The following is an 11,754-nucleotide window of genomic DNA, read 5'->3' as shown; positions in this document are numbered from 1 at the left end:
CTAGTCTGGGGGAGGGGGTGGGAGGACAATTAGTCCCAGGACCCCACCCTCCCTGGCACAGCTACTGAAAGGATCACCTGGCGCCAGGACTCTTCCCAAACCATGTCGAGCTGAGTTGGGTTCAGAATATCCTCAGAAATTTGGGCCAAGAGACACAGAGAGAGTGAAGCAGTGAGTAAAGGGCACTGGGGCTGGGAGAGCCTCCAGACCGGGCGGGGCTGGTTGCACTCAGGCAGGGCAGCCGTCCACCGAATGAGAGGAAAGCAACCGAGACGTGACAGCAGCCGCAGTGGTTTAACCTCGACTGTTGGCTCCCCACTTCCAGCTGTGGTGAGACCCAGCTGTTCTTCATTCCCTGTCTTTGGCTTCTCCAGCTCCTTAAATAAACACCCTTCCCATTTTAACTGTAGCTCGCTTGAATGGGTTTCTGGTTTTTGCAGCTTGAGTAGAAGACTATTGAGCCGGCAGGTGTGCTGGGGGCAGAGTGGAGGCAGGGCCCGGGGACACAGGCAGACCAGTTGTAAGACCTTGACATTTCCTGTGACAAGCAATCACCCTCCCTCTGATCAAAGATGCCCCCCAGGATGAAGAGGTGTGAAAATGAAGGAGTTCCCGCTACCGTGCCAGGAGTGCTGCTCATCATCATTTCCAGGAAGTACTTGAGGTTTTACAAACGAATCCTGGCAATATAACACCTTAACCCTACAGACACAGTCCCTAAGGGTGGAGTTCCAGGCACCAGCGCACGTAGGAATGGGAGATAATTTTGAGCAGGTGACTCTGTGGCCTCCTACAGGTAAGCCTGGTTGTGCCAGCCCCACAGTATTATTATAACACCCTTCACGAGAGGCAGGAAGTCGCGTAAGAAGAAGGCGTCTTGAACACTGCCAAAAGGGTTTACTTAAATCTCAAGCTTTGATCATGAATGTAACAGAAGTATCCGAGGCTGAGGCAGCTTTTTCTTTGCACATACATCAAAGAAGCTATTAGTACAAGAATCTAGAAGCTGGTTAAGATAAATATTCCCAACCAGACCGCCGGAACCGTGATAACGCAGGCACCTGGGCAGGTCGTTCCCGCTGAGCCCAGGCTCGGGGGGCGACGGAGAAACTGCTGCCCTCAGACCAGCACGGCTCACGAGGTCACGGAGCTGGCGGCAGAATCCCAGGGCTGGAAACCCCCAGTCACCTCCGCTCCCCACCGGCTCGCACGCCCGCCCGCCCGCGAGTCCACGCATCACTGACGTCAGCCTCCTGACGGTTCACTGCTCCACCTGGTCAAGGTCAGGCTGCTCCCTGGCCCAGATCAGCGGTTCCAACTGGGCCATTCACATCCCTGCTCTCCTGCTGTCCACACAGCTACTTCTGGGGGTTGGACAAAAACTAGCACGAAGTCTCCCCTCTTCCTTCTCAGAAGGGAAAAGTGAGCCTTCTTGGGGAGGGGGAGTCCGACGCGCACATCCACACCCACCGAGACGCTCCAGCTCCCTCAGCCAGGCAGCCAGCCGTGCGCCCGGGCGGCCCTCGGAGCAGCTCTTGTGTTGCCACGGCCCACCCCGCAGACACTGCGCGGCCTCAGACGTAACACCGGAAAGCCCGAGCACGACCCAAGGCTGTGCCCCACGCAGGTTTCCTCCCGCCTGGGCTCTGACCGCCCACGGAGCGCTGCCCCCGGCCCACAGCACCGCCGGAGCCCCGCCCACAGCACCGCCAGATGCCCCACCCACAGCACCAGTGGAGCCCCGCCCACAGCACCACCGGATGCCCCGCCCACAGCACCTCCGGAGCCCCGCCTCCACAGCGCACTCACCGCCCCTCTTCCCTGCATGTTGGTGTTGCCTCGCCGCAGCCACCTTTCTAACGTCTAACAGTTCAGCTGGGGTTTTGCCAGTCCTCCACTTGTCCCGTGAGCTAAACCCCACACACATCACTCCCAGCTGTCCTCTCCTGCTCCGTCCTCCCCTCTGGCCCCACTGCCCCTTTCCGGCACCGGGGCACTGAAAACAACCCAGGGTGGGGACGACCTGAGGGCTGTCTACCTGGGGAAAACCCACCTGCCTTCCTGCTGGGGGGCATCCCTGCCCCTCCTCCCCCCAGGTCAGGTGGGGGGACCCGCAGTGTCACAGTCAGAAGTGGTGGACTTGGCTCAGGTCAGTGGCAAAGCAGCTAGAAGAGCAGGGGACAGGGAGGGACATTGTGGAAGCAGACAAGCCAGAGGGCGGCTAAGAGAAGGTCACGCAAGCCGACAGCTAAACTACACGTGCACGTGGGGGGCGCAAGGGAGGTCTGCAAAAGTCACAACCGTGGAACATTTGTGAACTGCTGCGCCTCTGAATGCCTCCCTCCGTGCACACACAGCCCAAGTGGCAGGGAGTGCAACCCTCCCTGCAGAACATCGAGCGTAACCTCCGCCCGGCTCGGCGGCTGACGGCTGAGCTGAATAGGCACACGGAGGCCTCCAGGGAGCCAGGCCAGAAAACCCAAGAAAACCAAAACCCTGAGCAGAGCTATCCCTGGCTGTACATTGCTAGAGAGACAGGCAGGTTACTTGCCTTCACCCTCAGTGGAACAAAGCAGAATCGCAGTCACTTCAAGGCATTATCTAAAATGTCGGTTTTCAAATGCAAATTACAAGATATGCAAAAAATAGAAACATGTAACCCATACTCAGGGGAGAAAAAGAACAATTACAGAAAGTGACTCCAAGTGGACCAGAAGTTGAATTTAGCAAAGACCTTTTAAGAAGCTATAAATATGTTCAGAGAACCAAAGGAAAATAGGTTCAAAAAACTGACGGAAAATGTGCTGAGCATTAAGCGAACAGCAAAGGAACGGTGGGAAAATGGAAACTACAAAATAGAACCAAAAAGAAATGTTAGAGCTAAAAGTTATAATAATAAAAATTAAAAATTCACTAGATGAACTTAACAGCAGATATGAGGTGGTAGAAGAATGTATTCAGTCACCTTGAAGGAAGATCAATAGAAATTATTCAGTCCAAAGAACAGATAGCAAAACGATTGAAGAAGAATGAATAGCTCCACAGAGCCTGTGGAACAACATTACATGAACCAACATATGTGCAGTTAGAGTCCCAGAAGCAGAGAGAGAAAAGGAAGAAAATTTATTTGAAATATTGTAAAAAAAAAAAAAAACTCCCCAAATTTGGTGAAAACATTAATCTAGAGATCCAAGAAGTTCACCAAACTCAAGAAGGACAAACAGTAAGAAAAGCACACCTAGACACTCAGTAGTCAAACTGCTGGAAACCAAAGACAAAAGGAAGCTCTGCAACAAAAGAAAAATGACGCATCACACACAGGAACAGAGACACACGTACAGCTGATTCCTCACCACAGACAATGGAGGCCAGAAGATACTGGAATGACATTCAAAGTGCAAGAAAGGATAAAACTCTCAACTGAGAATTCTATACTCAGTTAAATCACCTTTCAGAAATGGTAGTGAAATAAAGATATTTCTAGATGTACAAAACCGACAGAATTTGTTGTCAAAACTGCACTACACGTAATGATAAAGGAAGTCCTCCAGGAGGAAAGAAAATGACACCAGATAGTAACTCAGACTCACAGGGAAGAACGAAGCGCACCAGAAACGGTAAATAGTGCATAAACAGACCCAAAAAAACCTTTCTTCTCTTTCATCTGTTAATCTTAAGAGTGTTTAAAGCAAAAAAAAAAAAAGTTATGTGTTTAACTACTATACGTAAAATAGATTAACAACCAGGACCTACTGTATAGCACAGGGAACTATATTCAACTTCTTGTAACAAGCTATAGTGGAAGAGAATCTGAAAATATGTGTGTGTGTGTGTATACACATACACACAAAATATTCTGGTAAATCCCTCCTATACGTATAACATGAGTTGCTTTGCTGTACACCTGAAATTTACATTGTAAATCAACTACACTTCAATAAAAAATAAAATTTTTTAAAATTATGTTGATAGATTTTAACATACAGAAATATATATATAGTGTGTGTGTGTTTGTAGGTTTATATGTACATATATATGTGTGTATATATACTTAATTCTACATGCTATGTCAGTGCAAAGTACCTATACTTTACTAAAAGAAATCCATGTTAATTTGAAGTAGACTGTAATAAATTTAAAATAACTATGTAACCTCTAAAGCAACCACAAATAATACAAAAGAAAAGCAGGCAAAGAAATATAGGTTAGAAATGAATAAAAATATTAAAATGCTCTATTTAAAAATATTTAACACAAAAGAAGGAAGAACAGGAGAACAAAATGGCAGTCATGAATCCAACCATGTCAATAATTACATTAAATATAAATTTGTTGATCACTCCAATAAAAAAGCAGGGATGATCAGACTGGATCTAAAAGTGAAAACTATATGCTCACCACATGAGACACACTTTAAACTCAAAGATACAAAGATGGTGAAAGTGAAAAAATATGCAAACTTTACACATAGGCTGTGTTAATATCAAATAGTTTTAAAGCTAAAGACTATTACTCAAGAAGGTACATGTCACAATGATGAGATGCTACAGAGAGACATATAATGATTTAGGCTTATATGCACCAAACCACAGAGCTCCAAAACACATGAAGCAAAAGCTGACAGAACTGAGATAGGTTGCAGCTAGAGGTTTTACTGGTTTTCTCCCCATAATTCATAGATTAAGTAGACAGAAAACCAGTAAGGGTACAGATTTAAACAACACTATCAAACAATCAACATCTGTAAAGCATTCCCACCCAACAACAGCAAAACACGCCTTTGTTTCAAACACACATAGAACATTCACCAGGACAGACCATATGCTGGTTCATAAAGCAAGACTCAATAATTAAAAGACTGAAATCATGAAGAGCGTGTTCTCGAACCACAATGTAATTAGATCTTAAACTGATAACAGAAAAAACACTCTGGTAAATACCTAAACATGTAAAAAGTATACAAGATACTTATAAATAGTCAATAAGTCAAAAGATAAGTCATAAGGAAAAATATAGCTTAAACAAGATGAAAATGAAAATATACCATACCAAACTTTGGGAAGTGCAGCTAAAGCAGTGCTCAGAGGGAAATTCATCACTAAAAGTCTGTATTACAAAAGAATAAAGTCTATAATTAGTAACATAAAATTGCACTTTAAGAATCTAGAAAAATAAGAACAAATTAAACCCAGAGTAAGAAGGTAAGAGGTATTAGGATTTGCAGAAATAAGTGTAATGAAAATAGTCAAGTGGTAGATAAAAATCAATGAAATGAAACCAGGTCTTTGAAAATAGCAATAAAATTTATAAACCTTTAGCAAATGTGATTAAATAGTACACACACATCACTGCTGGGTGTAGAAAATGGAAAAAAGTTTGGCAATTTCTTATTAAAATAAGAATAAACTTAACCAGACTCATTAACGTTGCTTCTAGGAATCTACTCAAGAAAAATGAAGAAATACGTGCACATGAAAACTTTCATATGGATGCACATAATAGAAGTATGCATAATATCCAAAAATTGAGGGACCCAAATGTCCATCAACTGGTGAATAGCTAGACAAAACGTAGTACTTCCATGCAATGAAACATCATCCAGCAAAGAAAGGGAATAAACTACTAATGCATGCAGCAAATGGATGAATTTCAAAAACATTATGTTCCTGAAAGAAGCCAGATAGCAAAGACCACACACTGTCTGATCCTGTTTACATGAAATTCTAAGTAAGGTGAAACTATACACAGATCAGTGGTTGCCAGACGCTGACGTTGGGGAAGGAACTACAAAAGGGAATGAAGGAGATGGGGGGCAGGGGTCAAAGTACTCTAAAATTTTATTATGGAGGTAGTTGCATGACCTCACTTAATGAAATTCAGTGAACAGTATACTTAAATGCACAAGTTGTAGTTTATGTAAATTATACATCAATAAAACTATAGTGTGTGTGTGAGTGTGTGTGGGTGTATGTGTGTAAAACCCCACATTGCTTACTTATAAACTACATTTATGCTGCTAGCCAGCACCCTCCACAATCTGACCCTTTTCAGCCTGTTTATTCATTCTTGTCTTTCACACATCTACTTTTTGGGTAATCATAATACATCTTTATTGTTTTCAACCCTCAGTTATTTGCCCCTTCTGATCCAGTTTTGTAAAATCCTATTTTGCAGCACTATTTTCAATAGCCAAGACATGGAAGCAAACTAAATGTCCATCAGCAGATGACTGGATAAAGAAGTTGTGGTATGTATAGATATGTGTATATGCATACACATACACACACACACACACACGCACACACTCAATGGAATATTACTCAGCCATAAAAAGAGTGAAATAGTGCCATTTGTAGCAACATGAATGGACCTAGAGATTATCATACTAAGTGCAGTAAGTCAGACAAAGACAAATATCACACAATATCATTTACATGTGGAATCTAAAAAAATGACACAAATGAACTTATTTACAAAACAGAAACAGACTCACAGACATAGAAAACAAACTTATGGCAACTAAAGGGGAAAGGTGGAGGGTGGAGGTGATAAATTAGGGGTTTGGGATTAACAGACACACTACTTTATATAAAATAGATAAACAACAAGGTCCTACTGTACAGCACAGGGACTTTTACTCAGTATCTTGTAATAACCTATAATGAAAAAGAGTCTGATAAAAAATATACAGATGTATGTATAACTGAACCACTATACTGTGCACTAGAAACTAACACAACACTGTAAATCAACTACACTTCAAAATCAATCAATCAATCAAATCCTATTTCACCATCTCTAGATGTTCGAATCCTAGTAATCTACCAATCCCCGACCCTTTCTTCCCCATACCTGGCACATTTCTCATCCTCTTCACCTTCCTTCCCACCTGGACCCTCTGAACTTCCCAAGCTGGAAGCAGTATTTCCCTCCTCTGAACACCAGCAGCCTCTCCTTGCCCCTTCATTCCCCCCCCCCCACGTGCCCTCTGTTCTGGTTATTTGTGCAAATCTCTGAGTTTCCTGCACAGAGGAGTTGCTACGTTAATCACTCTCACATCCCAAATACCAGAACAGTCTGCACTTGAGAAGCAGCTGCTGCACAAATTCTCATCTTGCCGTCTGCGTTCCCTCCTAGTGCCCCCGCAAGCTGGTCCTGACGGACCTCCTCCCTGCCAGAGTCCAAGGTTTCAGGACCCTTCTCCTTGACCAGCAGGGTCTGGAGGCCACGCTCACTCCTGAGACGCCTCCAGCCACTGGCCCCTCCAAAGTTCCTCACCTGTTTCCAGCCCTCTCCCTCCTCCCTGCCCAGAGCCCTGGACCTTCCCAACGTTCTGCCTTGGCGTGGCTTCCTATAAATTTTTGATCAAAGAACTTATCACACAGTTTCACAGCAGCTCCCTGAGAGTGGCTTGCAAATCTCTGTCTCAAGTCCTTAAACAGTCGTCCAGCCTCCAGCCTCACACCTCCATCCACTTCTTGACTCACCCAATAAAACCATGCTCAAAACAACTGGAACCCCACACAGCATCCTCCCTCCCAAGCCACCATTAACTGCAGCATCTCTACTGTGTGGACCAGCGGGTCCCCCACACTCCAAAGCTTGTGCTTGCTGTGTATTTATCTCAGCCTGATTCTGTGGCTGCAAAGATATGGAGGTCAGTCTGAGTCCTGTTTTCAGATCTCAACATGGTGAAGATAGTTCCTTACGCATCGAAAGCAAACCACAAGCATTTCTGAATTAAAATGCCCCACCTTTGTCTCTGTAGCCAGCGACTCCATGACGTATCCCTTTCAACTGTCTCTTCTGTTTGTTCCTTCCTGTCCTTCCCATCCCTGCCGCCGTCCCTCCGGTGTGTCTCACATTTAAATTACAGCCGCTGGTTACTGTGCACATTCTGGTTTCCTTGTTAGAGACCTGCCTGTCATCCAAACCATTAATGCTAGACTCATATTTATACCACTCTTCTCAACCCAAAGAGCCCTTCTCTTATAATGCAGGATGTGTCCCCACTTGGGGCTTTTTTTCCAGGGTCCTCTGCATCCCACCTTTGCTGTCCTCCTTCCTGTAACAGCCATCTGCCTGCTCACTTAGCCTCATTCCCACCCTACAAGGTCCAGATCAATACCTCCCTCCATTAGGGAGCTTTTCCGTCCTCTCAAAGTCCAGGGCATTTATTGTCTCCACCAATCTCACCCACTTTAATATTTCAGATGCGAGAATTTTCTACTTCTAAGATTATACACTCCTTGAAGTGGAGGGCAGTGCTTAACTGGGTAGCCCTCATAACTCCCAGAACAGTGTTCAAGACAGGACAGTAGGACCTAGGGCACCAAATTAAAAGATGACTGTGGTCCCCGATGCCCAGCAGAGCGCACACGGGCTGGGCTGAGAAGGATGGGCGTGCAGTTCCCAGATCTCCCCGGTGGGCTTCTTTCATGGAAATTTCATTAAGCTGGGACCCTAGATGTTTTCCCAGAATTACCAACAATTTTGTTTCCATTACATTTGTTTTTCCCAAGAAATAGATCCAGGGTATTATGTTTGTTTATGTAATAATTTAGAGGTAAAAACATTAGTGCAAATGCTTGAGATATAAGGTTTAGAAAACTGAAAAGTGTGTTTGAGTCTTCAAATAGCCCACCATAAGGTGTCTCCTAGTCCTTAAAGGCCACGCCCAACAAAAGCCACCGCCACCAAGAGAAGGCTCACACGGGAGAGCGGTCACAAAGCGCGGTGGCGGGGCTCCGGCAGGGTCTGGCTGGGGTCCCAGACCCCCGGGGGTCCACGGAGCCTGGCTCCTGCACCTCCGAACTGTGTAAGCTCAGGAAGCTCCTCTGTCTGTGCCTCAGCTTCCCTCTAAGAAATGGGAGTGCTAACAATACTTTGTGTTATAAGGCACAGAAAAGTCCTAGAGCAGTGCCCGGCACAGGTGAGCACCCCGCGCGCGCCCCACTGACCTCGCGGTTGTCACAACTCAGCCTCCCCCAGCCGCGCAGGCCCGGCCCCACCAGCCCCACACTGCCCTCCCGGCGTTCCTGCCCTGGCATTGTCGCGGGCAGGCACCTGAGCCGGACGGGGCACACACAACTTGTTCTGTAAAGATTCTGGCACCCAGACCAGAACAGCTGGACAAGCAGGACCCCAGAGAGACGGCGGCCGTAACGAGCCTTTCTCCTTAGCATCGGTGACCACACATAACGCTCAGTCATTTCGGGTCAGAACTACCAAACTGGGAAACCTTATTTTCGTCTGTCTAACTTCTTTATCATCAGCACTCCTTGTTTATAATTCTGTCTGACGCTGCCGTAGGGCAGCCACCAATGCCATCGCTGACGTGACTGGGCAGCCTAAGCACACAGCGTTTTGTTTTAATCCTGCTCACTGACTTGCCTTTTCTTACAGCTCTACAGAAAGGGCTTTAAAGCCAAGACACGTAACTGTCCTCTCCATCCAAACACAGCAAGAATCTTCATGAGAGGAAGGTGGCCGTCTAAGTGAGGGGAGTGATCCAGGTCCACTCCATCAGTCAAGACAGTCCTCTCCTGCGAACGTCAAGGTGTCAGGCACTCCGGCAGTCTGATCCTTCCTCAAGGACAACACGCTGTAAACATGTTTACAGTGACCCGTCACCATCTGTCCCCGTCTAGCACCCTGCCCCACCCCTTTGCCTGCTCTGGAACCTGGAGGAGGGTTTAGACAGGAGGGCTGGACCCCCACCCCTCCCCACCCCAGTCCTGGTAGAGACTGAGCGCTCCCTGTGAGGGACCTGGCCACGGGGAAGACAGGGCCGTGTCCGGCCAGTCTTGCATTTCCACTGAGGGGGGCCCTGCATGGGGTCGCTCTGTGACTCCTCTCCTCAGACCCCCGGGACCACTGCACCTCCATCCCTTAAGTCAAACTTGGGAACCCCACCACCACATCTCTCCAATAATTCCTCCTCTTTTTTCTGATTTTAAATGGTCATAACTTCTACTGCTGTCAACTAAGAACCTTGGCTAAACCAGTGGTTTAAGGCTGAGGATTTGTTATCATGAAGGAGCTGACATTTGCTCACTCTCACACTGAGGCCATGCTGTCCCCCCCGCCAAGGGCCCCATGCGCCCTCTCGACTGGAGAAGGCAGCATGGGCTGGGAGACTGTGGAGGGTGGGCTGGGACAGAGGGCCCACAAGATGGTGTCCCTTTTGTGCCCTAGAGACAAGGAGAAACAAGGCAGGCATTTTCTGGGGCTCTCCACACCCCCACAGCCCCTCCCCTCCCCAACTGCCACTGCCTTAGTGGAGGACACACACTCTGTGTGTCCCGGGCCCAGGGTGAGTCCATGTCAGTCCATGCCCCACAGGTACCACCCCTGAGAGCAGATCACACACAGAGGAGAATCCAGAGTCAGGACAACAGGTCGATTACCACTGAGTTACCCACCCCAGGAGCCCCAGGGCAGGAAGCAGAAGAGCAGACAAAGTCCTGATGGGCCACGAGGACAGAGCCGCAGGGCGGTGGCCACTGGAGGGCCAGCTGCAGTGGCTGAGTGGAGGACCACTGGGGACGAAGGCCCAGAAGAGGAGGTGGGCGGGGTGGCAGCAGCACACAAGCACTGAGCGGGGCGCACTCGCTCATGCTCCTCAAGAGGCGGCCTGGTCATAACCAAGCGTCTTCCTGGGCACCTCCTTTCTCCCCGCTCCACAGACGCGTGGGGGCCTTTAAAAGGGACCAACTCCCAGCAGGACAGCCTCAGCTGGTAAACCACCCTCAAATCCCCTCCTCCAGTCCTTCTTTCTCAGAGTCTGTCCCCAAAACAGATACAATTGTCTCAAACCTTCCTTCGGAAATCTTTCAGACCACCATCACCTATTGCTGGAGGAAATGTGAAATGGTTCACCTGCTACGGGAAGAAATTTAGCAATTTCCCAAAAAGCTAAATATAGAAACACCATATGACTCAGTGATTCTGCTCCTAGCTATATACTCAAAAGAACTGAAAACAGGGCTTCAAAACAAAATCTTTGCACACCAATGTTCACAGCAGCACTACTCACAATAGCCAAAAGGTGGAAATGACCCAAACGTCCACCAGCTGATGAATGTACAAACAAAACGTGGTACGTCTGCCCAATGAAATATTACTCAGCCATTAAAAAAAGAAGAAAATTCTGCCATTTTTAACAACATGGATGGACCTGGAAAGTATTATGTTTAGCAAAATAAGACAGAGAAAGACAAATATTGTATGTTATAGCTTATATGTGGAATTTTTAAAAATAAAACAAACAAATGAATATAACAAAAGAGAGACTCACGGATACAGAGAACCAGTGGTACCAGTGGGGAGAGGGAAGGGGGAGGGGCAAGATGGGGGAGGGGGTCAAGAGGAACAAACTACTAAGTCTAAAACAAATAAGCTGCAAAGATCTACAGTACAGCACCGGCGTACGCAGCCACTACTGTGTGCCTTTAAATGGAACAGAATCTATAAAAGCTCTGAGTCACTATGTTGTACACCTGCAACTAGTTTTATATTTTAAGTCAACTATACCTTAATTAATTAATTAAAGGCAAAGAAAGAAAGAAATGACAAAAGAAAGAAAAAAGGGAGGGAGGGAGGAAAGAAGAGAGAAAGAGAGAGAGAGAGAGAGAGAAAGAAAGAGAAAGAGAGAAAGAGAGAGAGAAAGAAAGAGAGAAAGAAAGAGAGAGAGAAAGAAAGAAAGAAAGAAAGAAAGAAAGAAAGGAAGGAAGGAAGGAAGGAGAGAAAGAA

The 11,754-nt window shown here is 46.5% G+C and overlaps 1 long non-coding RNA gene across 1 annotated transcript; it reads left to right on the top strand.

Moving 5' to 3' along the window:
* Positions 1–1,795: 1,795 nt before the first annotated feature.
* LOC140697264 (uncharacterized) lies at positions 1,796–11,270 on the top strand. The gene is made up of 3 exons (XR_012074115.1): positions 1,796–3,617; positions 6,175–6,247; positions 9,406–11,270. It is a non-coding gene; the product is annotated as an uncharacterized lncRNA (long non-coding RNA).
* Positions 11,271–11,754: the final 484 nt, after the last annotated feature.

The sequence above is a fragment of the Vicugna pacos genome, chromosome 7 (genome assembly GCF_048564905.1).
Source record: "Vicugna pacos chromosome 7, VicPac4, whole genome shotgun sequence".
Lineage (NCBI taxonomy): Eukaryota > Metazoa > Chordata > Mammalia > Artiodactyla > Camelidae > Vicugna > Vicugna pacos.
The sequence above is the reverse complement of the archived record's forward strand: the minus strand, read 5'-3'. Positions and strand labels throughout refer to the sequence as shown.